We start from the raw sequence: 9,808 nt of genomic DNA, 5'->3' as shown, positions 1-9,808 counted from the left end.
TAGTTTCTTTTGCTTTGAAGAAGCCCTTTAATTAAATCCCATTTGTCAATTTTTGTTTTTTGTTTTTGAGACGGAGTTTCGCTCTTGTTACCCAGGCTGGAGTGCAATGGCGCAATCTCGGCTCACCGCAACCTCCGCCTCCTGGGTTCAGGCAATTCTCCTGCCTCAGCCTCCTGAGTAGCTGGGATTACAGGCACGTGGCACCGTGCCCAGCTAATTTTTTTGTATTTTTAGTAGAGACGGGGTTTCACCATGTTGACCAGGATGGTCTAGATCTCTTGACCTCGTGATCCACCCGCCTCAGCATCCCAAAGTGCTGGGATTACAGGCTTGAGCCACCACGCCCGGCCAATTTTTGTTTTTACTACAGTTGCTTTTGGCAGTTTCATCATAAAATCTTATCCAGAGATTATTTGCAGAGTGATATTTCCTAGGTTTTCTTCTAGGGTTTTTATAGTTTTAAGTTTTATATTTCAGTCTTTAAATCCATTTTGAGTGTTTTTTTTCATAAGGTGAAAGAAAGGAGTCCAGTTTCAATGTTATGCATATGGCTATCCTGTTATCCCAGCACCTTTTATTGAGTATGGAGTCTTTCCCCATTGCTTATCTTCATCAAATTTGCTGAAAATCAGATGGTTGTAGTTGTGCATCTTTATTTATGTGTTCTCTATTCTGTTACATTAGTCTATATGTCTGTTTTGGTGCCAGAAATATGCTGTTTGATATCAGCTAATGTGATTCCTCCCCCTTAGGATTGCCTTGGCTATATGAGCTCTATTTTGGTTATATATATATGTGTGTGTGTGTGTGTGTGTGTTACTAATTCTCTGAAATATGTCATTAATAGTTTTATAGAAATAGCATTGAATCTGTAAATTGCTTTGGGCAGTATGGTATTTTAACAATAATAATTTTATCCATGATCATGGAAAGACTTTCATCTGTCTGTGTCATCTCTGATGTCTTTCACCAGTGTGTGTTTTGTAATTCTCATTGTAGAGATTTTTCACCTCCCTGGTTAGCTATATTCCTACGTATTTTATTTCCTATGTAATTTTTATATGTATGACTATTTTGAATAAGATGATGTTGTTAATTTAGCTTTCAGTTTGGACTTTGTAGTTGTATAGAAATGCTATTGATTCTTGTACATGAATTTTTATCCTAAAACTTTGCTGGAGTTGTTGATCAGATCTAGGAACTTTTGGGAAGAAAGTATGGAGTTTTCTAGATATAAAATCATATCATCAGCAAAGATGGATAGTTTGAATTCCTCTCTTCTTTTTTTTTTTTTTTACCAGAGTCCATGAGGCATTTTATTTGTAAATATATGTATCACATCCCTAGAAAAAGAATCCCAGGATTTTCCCTCCTGTTTGTTTTCGTCTTGCTTCTTCATGGTCCATGATGCCAGCTGAGGTTGTCAATACAATGAAACCAAACTGGCGGGACGGAAGCAGATTATTCTGCCATTTTTCTAGATCTTTGAGTTGCACATCAAATCTGGGGCTGATCACACCACACTTGTTTAGCCTGCCTGTGAGGTTCACAACAATTTTCCCAGCTCTGTGATCATCAATGATTTCAAATTCGCCAATGTAACCATGCTTCATCATCACAGTGAGAAACCGGACGATGACTTTGGAGCACGGCCTAATAAGCACCTGGCGTTTGCCTCTCTTTTCGGCATTGTTGATGCTCTTGAGAGCATCAGCCAGGACATTCATGCGCACCATTGTGGCGGCACCGAAAGATGGCGGAAAGATGAATTCCTCTCTTCTTATTTGGATGCCTTTTATTTCTTCTGGCCAGGACTTCCAGTAGGATGATGAATATGAGTATTGAGAGCTTATCTTGTTCTGATCCTCAAGGGGAATGCTTTGAGCTTTTGTCTGTTTAGTACAAAGTTGAGTGTGAGTTTTGATTCTTTCAATCCAGGAATATGGAAAGTGTTTCCATTTGTTTATATCACCTCTTATTTCTTTCAGCAGTGTATTTTAATTCTCATTGTAGAGCTATTTCTTCTTTTTAGTTGTATTCCTATATAACTTATCAATATAGATCTCTCATTATTTTGAGCCACATTCTTTCAATTTCTAGTTTTTTGAGGATTTTTAACATGAAGGGGTGTTAAATTTTATGAAAGGTTTTTTTCTGCATGTATATAGATTATCACATGGTTTTTGTTTTTAATTGATGTAATGAATCACATTTACTGATTTATGTGTATTGAACCAATCCTGCATCCCAGTAATAAAGCCTACTTGATCATAGTGGATTAGCTTTTTGATGTGTTGCTGCATTCATTTGGCTAGTATAATGCTGATGATTTTTGCATCTGTGTTTATCAGGGATATTGGTCTGAAGTTTTTTCTTTTTTTCTTTCTTTTTTCTCTTTCTTCCTTTCTTCTCTCTCTCTCTCTCTCTCTCTCTCTCTCTCTCTCTGTCTCTCTCTGCTAGGTTTTCGTATCAGAATTTTGCTGAGTTACGGAAGAGTTTCTCCTCTTCAATTTTTTGTAACAGTTGCAGTAGGATTGACACCAGCTTTTCTTCGGACATCTGGTAAACTCAAAGAGAGAAATGGTTTCTTCAACCACCCTGCCATTGGTAACCATATGGACACTTTCTTGCCTATCGTGGTGGTGTCTAAAGCCCAGCATCAGGTCAGAGGCTAAAGAAGGAAGGAAGTCTGTCGGTCGGTAGTCAGAGTGGGGACTGCAAGCAGTGACTTCAGACTGCTGCTGCTGCCACTTTCTTAACTTTCCTTAATACCTTTATGCCTATGATTTCAACTTTTACTGCCTCTGTCAGAGACTTGTTGTCCCTACCTCTGAATCAAATGTATTTCCCAGCTTTTCTCTTTTTTAAAAAAAACATGCTGTCATTATCTCTTAGCTTGGCCAGACCTGTAGTCATCTTTTTTCCCTTTCTTACCTTCCATGTTCTTCAGCAATATTTATTTATTCAAATAGTAACAATGTTTATTCTCAGTTGGTAATTATGGGTGATTTTTATGATTTTTCTTTTAGCTTTTAGCTTCTCAAATTTATTTGCAAGCATGTACCACTTTTTTTAACTTTTATTTGTAGAAAATTTCCAACATGTAGAATAGCAGTGTAGTTACAGTGATCCCTCATAGTAATAATTGATCTCTGATCCCAACTATTCTGCCCTAACTGCATTATTTAAAGCTGGTCCCTGTGAATCTGTCTGGTCCTGGGCTTTTCCTGGTTGGTAGGCTTTTTAATTTTGATTCAATTTCAGAACTCATTATTGGTCTGTTCGTGGTTTCAATTTTTTTTTTGGTGCAACCTTGAGAGGTTATCAGTTTTCTAGATTTTAGCCGTTTATTGTAGGTTTTCTAGTTTGTATGCATAGAGGTGTTCATAATCATCTCTGAGGATTTTTTTTTTAATTTCTTTAGCGTTGGGGGAAATGTTCTCTTTAACTTTTCTGATTGTGATTCTTTGGATGTTCTCTCTTTTTTCCTTTGTTAGTCTAGCTAGTGCTCTAACGATCTTATTTATTCTTTCAACAAACTGACTTTTGGTTTTGTTGATCTTTTGTATGATTTTTCACAACTCCATTTCACTCTGATTTTGGTGATTTCTTTTCTTCTGATAGCTTTAGGATTTGTTTGCTCTTGTTTTCCTAGTTTCTCTAGGTTTAATGTTAGGTTCTTAATTTTAAATCTTTCTAAATTTTTGGTGCAGGCATTTGGTGCTATAAAATTTCTTCTTAACACTGCTTTAGTTGAGTTCCAGAAATTTTGCTATGTTGTATATTTGTTTTGCTTTCATTACTTTCAAATAACTTGTTAATTTCTCCCTTAATTTGTTTACCCAAGGTAAATCAGAAACACGTTGTTTAATTTTCATGTAAGTATATGGTTTAGTGAGATTTTCTTAATATTGATTTCTATTTTTATTATGCTGTAGTCTGACAGTGTGGTTGGTATGATTTTGTTTTTTTATGAATTCATTGATAATTATTCTATTGCAGACAGTGTGCTTAATTTTAGAATTAAGCACATGTGTGCCACATGCAGATGAAAATATTGTATATTCTGTTGTTATGTGTAGTGTTCTGTAGATGCCTGTTAGATCCATTTGGTCAAGTGCCAAGTTCAGGTCTTTAACATCATTGTTAGTTTTCTGACTCTACTCTGTCTAATACTGTCGATGGGGTATTGAAGTTTCCCAGTATTATCATGTGTTTGTCTAAGTCCCTTTGTAGGTCTTTAAGTTCTTATTTAATCAATCTGGGTACTCCAGTGTTTGGTGCATACATATTGTATTTTTTATTGTTATGAAATGCTCTTCCTTGTCTTCTTATATTGTTGACTTAAAGTCTATTTTGTCTGAAATTAGTACAGGAATCCATCTTCTTTTTCATTTTCCATTTGCTTGGTAGATTTTTCTCCATTCATTTACTCTAAGCCTATCATGGTCATTGCATGTGAGGTCATCTCTTGAAGAAAGAACATAATCGGGTCTTGCTTCTTTCTCCATTTGGCCACTGTGCATGCTTTTTAAGTGGGGCTTTTAGCCCAGTTACGTTTAAGGTTAATATTGATATGTGCAGATTTGATTCTGTTATCATGTTGTTAGCTGGTTCTATGCAGACTTGATTGTGTAGTTGCTTTGTAGTGTCAATGATCTATATACTCAACTCTGTTTTTGTGGTGGTCAGTAACAGTTTTTTATTTCTATGTTTAGCACTTCTTTAAAGACATTTTATAAGGCAGGTCTGGTGGTAACAAATTCCCTTTGCTTTTGCTTATCTGAAAAGGATCTCATTTCCTTTTTTCCTTATGAAGCTTAGTTTGGCTGGATATAAAATTCTTGGTTGGACATTCTTTCTTTAAGAATGCTGAATATAGGCTCTCAGGCTCTTCTGGCTTGTATGGTGTCTGCTGAAAGGTCTTCTCTTAACCTAAAGGTGTTCTCTTTGTAAGTGACCTCCCCTTCTCTCTAGCTGCACTTAATATTTCTTTCACTTTGCCCTTGGAGAATCTGATGACTATGTTTTCTTTGGGATTATCATCTTGTATAGTATCTCACAGGAGTTCTTTGCATTTCCTGAATATGAATGTTAACCTCGCTTGTGAGGTTGAGAAAATTTTCATGGACAGTATCTTCAAATATGTTTTCCAAATTGCTTATTCTCTCTCCCTCTTTTTCAGGGATACCAATGCATCATATGTTTGTTTGTTTGAAATAATCCTATATTTCTTGGAGGTTTTGTCCATTTTTTTCTCATTTTCTGATTGAGTTGATTCAAATAACTGGTCTTCAAGCTCTGAGATTATTTCCTCAACTCGGTCTATTTTTCGATTGATACTTCCAATTGTATTATGAAACTATTTTAATGAGTTATTTGGCTCTATCAGATCTGTTATATTCTTTCCTTAAAATGACTGTTTAGCATTTCAGCTCTTGTATTATTTTATCAGATTCCTTAGATTTCTTGGGTTGGTTTTTGACTTTTTTCCTGAATCTCAACGATCGTGACTCCTATCTCGATTTTGAATTCTGTGTCTGTCACTTCAGCTATTTCAGTCTAATTGAGAACCATTTCTGGAACAGTAAGTGTGATAATTTGGAGATAGGAAAATACTTTGAATTTTATAGTTGACAGAGTTCTTACACTGGTTCTTTCTCATCTGTGTCAGCTGGTGCTCCTTTAATCTTTGAAGTTGCTTTCCATTAGATAAGTTTTTGTTTTGTTTTGCTTTTATATTCTTTGATGCACTTGGAGGCTTGACTGTGGCATAAGGTGGGTTAAGTAAACTGGCTTCTTTTCTAGATGACTTCAGGAGGCCAAGGCTCAGCTCATCACTTCTGGTCTGCATGCTCTCATCCTGTGGGGGCTGGTATCAGGTCCATGGCTTTGTCCTCTGGCCCCTCAAGGTTCAGCACCTGCTGTGCTGCAGGAGCCAAGGTGTTCCTAATCCACTTCACTTGCAACAACACTCTGATGGGGGTGCTGGTCAAAGTACTTCATCTGGACAGTGACAGCAGGATTTGCTCTAATATCTATGTGTCATTAGTGATGGCAGTGCAGCAGGATATGTACACATTGGTTAGGGCAAGGAACCAGTGGGAGATTGACAGCCACTTTTTTTTTGGTAGAGTCAAGCTCTCACTCTGTCACCCAAGCTGATCTAAAATTCCTGGCTTCAAGCAATCTTCCTGTCTCAGCCTCCCCAAGTAATGAGATTATAGGTGTGAGCCAGCACTCCCAGTGCTCCGGCAGACTATTTTTTATTCTTAACTCCTAAAGACAGTTGTGGAGACACTATCTGGCCACCTCTAAGTCATTTCTTATTAATGAGTAGAATCTAACTAAACTGGAGTTAGTTAAGGTAGTCCAGCTCACAGCTCCCCACCTAGAGGGAGAGGGATGCTATATTCTAAAATCTCAGCTATCCAGAACCAAGCTGAGTATGCCTAAGAGAACAAACACTGGCCTTAAAACTATAGTGAGAATCCATGTGACAACATTTATTAATGACGGTTTTCAAGGAGGTCATCAGGCTCGTATTCAAGTTCTATTCATTCCTTCTTTACCACGATTTATAACATGCTAGACTGTCAATGTTGCAAGATGACAACTTGCAAGTAGAGGAACCAATTGCCCCTAATGTCCCTAATTGAAGGGTTTCACAGGAGCTGGGGACTATAGAACCAAAACTAGGAAAGTCTGGGGCAAGCAGAAGCCAGCCACCCTATTTCAAGCCATCTTCAAGACTGACAGCAGTTGACAGATGTGGATGGAGGAAGATGCCACAACAGAATGAGCCAAAAACTGATCTTCCAGAAACAGTCAACAAAACAAGTAAAGTTAAGGACATGATAATTTCAAGCACTGCAATTGGGTCACTCAGTGCAAGGGAAAACAAACTTTCATGCTTCACACCCATGAGGATATCTAAAATTATAGCAGAGCACAAAAATGGATACTATTTTAGTTGAAAAAGTTGAGAAATATGAAGTTTATTTATAAAATTTTCATTTCAGTAACTAACCAAGTGTAGTTGCTTCATTCAAAGGACAGCTTTTAGTTATTTGCAAAATTGTCTCTTATGACATAGCACATTTCCCAGTGTTGTCAGACAAATGAGATGCAACCGTAATAAAATATGCTAGAGGCCATCCACACCTAAACTGCCATTCTAAGCCTTGAGGAAAGTGGTAAGTTGTTCAGGCTTCTACTAATTTGGGCACTAGAGGGATGATTGCTTAAATAACATACTTGTAGTAGGAAAAATAAAAAAAATATATTCTGCCCTTTCAAGAATGTCTTATGGGCAATCCAGGCGGGATTTGCCCTGCAATAAAATCTGTGCCAGCATATGACTTAAAAGTAAAAAATGGTGATTCGATCTGGTGGAAAATAGGCACAGATCTTTATTGTGAGAATATGTAGTTTGTAGGTTCTAAAATTAGAGCAGAGTCTAATTTTAGACTTATTCTAGTTTTAATTTTTTACAACAAATTTATTTTTGTCAAAATAAAATTTTTAAACATGTCTTAAAGACTTTAGAATATTTGGAATAAAATATTTCAGCTATATTAATAATTTCAAATGTAATAATGGCATTTTAATATCAACTTATAATTTAAAAGACACATCAGATACATTACTTCAAACCAACTAATGCTACCATAGAAATTTTAACTCCATTTGATAAATGCAGACAATTACTCTTAGAAAGAGGAATAAATTATTTAGTGTCTACTGCATTTTACAATGCATTATTTTATTTAATCCTTCAAATAACCTGACAAGGAAGGAATCACTAATGCCATTTACAAATGAGGAAACTCACACTTTGGGAAATTTGATTCTTGGCTTTTCAAAGTCCAAAATCTATATTTTCCTTCTGCATTTTTCTATTTCCAGGTAACTTATTAAGAAACACTCCACAAACCAGTGGATTTCAGACAGCTCCATCACTAAGCCTGGGATTCTTTCTGCTAAATTAATAAAACTAACTTAGCTGTTATTACTTTTAATGATAATGAGCATGCATTGACTTCCAATGAACTAAACAAACAATAAAAATCTTGAATTTGGTTCTATGCGACAAAATTTACAGCTGAAACAAAACAGCTTATGTAAGCTGTAAATTATTATGTAACAAGCAGTTTACCAGAATAGCCTGGTTTCTGAAATGTATCGCCCTTATATTTGTTAAAATTGCTATTAGAGTTACATTTTATCTGTATTATCTTGTAATAATATGCAAATATTTATTTTATCATCTTCATAAATATATATTGAGTATCAACTATATGCCAGTATTATCTAGAACTGAGATTTGAAGGTAAGCAAACATAGCCCAGCACCAAAAGCTCTCACAGTTTAGGTGAGTGTGTTTCCAAATTGCTGGCTCTTTCTATTTAGTTAAGAATTATTGAATTTTAAAACTGATTACATATGCAGCCCTAGCTAAATACAGATGATGGTCAAATGTAAGGGAGCAGATCTACAGTTTGGAGGAAGTCATAACAAAATTTAGGTACAGCCAGTTTTATGTGAAACAACAATAATAAAATAAAAATATGGCTGTGTGATAATTCTGTTGTGTACTTTTCGCATCATTTCATGGTCACAAACCTGTAAAAGACACATCAATATCACCATGTTACAGGGGAAAGAGATTGCACAGATGCTAAGTAGTGGAGATAGGTTTTTTTAAAAAAAAATTCTTATACTTTAAGTTCTGGGGTACATGTGCATATCGTGCAAGTTTACTACATAGGTATACATGCGCCATGGTGGTGGTTTGCTACATCCATTGCCCCGTCATTTACATTAGGTATTTCTCATAATGCTATCCCTCCCCAATCCCCACATCCCCTGCTATTCCTCCCCTATCCCCCCAACCCTCAAGCCCTGGTGTGGTGATGTTCCCCTCCTTGTATTTGTGTGTTCTTATTGTTCAACACCAACTTATGAGTGAGAACATGTGGTATTTGGTTTCTGTTCTTGTGTCAGTTTGCTAAGAATGATGGTTTCCAGTTTAATTCATGTCCATGAAAAGGACATGAACTCATCCTTTTTTAAGGTTGCATAGTATTCCATGGTGTATATGCGCCAAATCTTCTTTATCCCGTCTATCCTTGATGGGCATTTGGGTTGGATCCAAGTCTTTGCTATTGTAAACAGTGCCACAGTGAATATACGTGTGCATGCGTCTTTATAGTAGAATAATTTATAATCCTTTGGATATATACCCTGTAATGGGATTGCTGGGCCAAATGGTATTTCTGTTTCTAGATCCTTGAGGAATTGCCACACTGTTTTCCACAATGGTTGAATTAATTTATAGTCCCACAAATTGTGTAAAAGCATAAAACTGGAGCATTTCTTCACGTCCTCTCCATCTCTTGTCTCCTGAATTTTTAATGATTGCCATTCTAACTGGTGTGAGGTGGTATCTCAATGTGGTTTTGATTTGCATTTCTCTAATGACTAGTGATGATGAGCTTTTCTTAATATGTTTGTTGGCTGCATAAACGTCTTCTTTTGAAAAGTGTCTGTTCATATCCTTTGCCCACTTTTTGATGGGTTTTTCTTGTATATTTGTTTTAGTTCTTTGTAGATTCTGGATATTAGCCCTTTGTCAGATGGGTAGCTTGCAAAAAAAATTTTCCCATTCTGGTTCACTCTACTGATAGTTTCTTTTGCTGTGCAGAAGCTCTTAAGTTTAATTAGATCCCCTTTGTCTATTTTGGCTTTTGTTGCCATTGCTTTTGTAGTTTAGTCATGAAGTCTTTGCCCATTCCTATGTCCTGAA

The 9,808-nt window shown here is 36.2% G+C and overlaps 1 pseudogene across 1 annotated transcript; it reads right to left on the bottom strand.

The window, feature by feature from the left end:
* Positions 1-1,302: 1,302 nt before the first annotated feature.
* On the bottom strand, positions 1,303-1,764 carry LOC100390468 (small ribosomal subunit protein uS8 pseudogene; annotated as a pseudogene). The gene has a single exon (XR_013533526.1). The product of XR_013533526.1 is annotated as a small ribosomal subunit protein uS8 pseudogene (transcript).
* Between the last annotated feature and the right edge of the window lie 8,044 nt (positions 1,765-9,808).

The sequence above is a fragment of the Callithrix jacchus genome, chromosome 3 (genome assembly GCF_049354715.1).
Source record: "Callithrix jacchus isolate 240 chromosome 3, calJac240_pri, whole genome shotgun sequence".
Taxonomy (NCBI): domain Eukaryota; kingdom Metazoa; phylum Chordata; class Mammalia; order Primates; family Cebidae; genus Callithrix; species Callithrix jacchus.
This window is presented reverse-complemented; position numbering and strand designations above follow the sequence as displayed.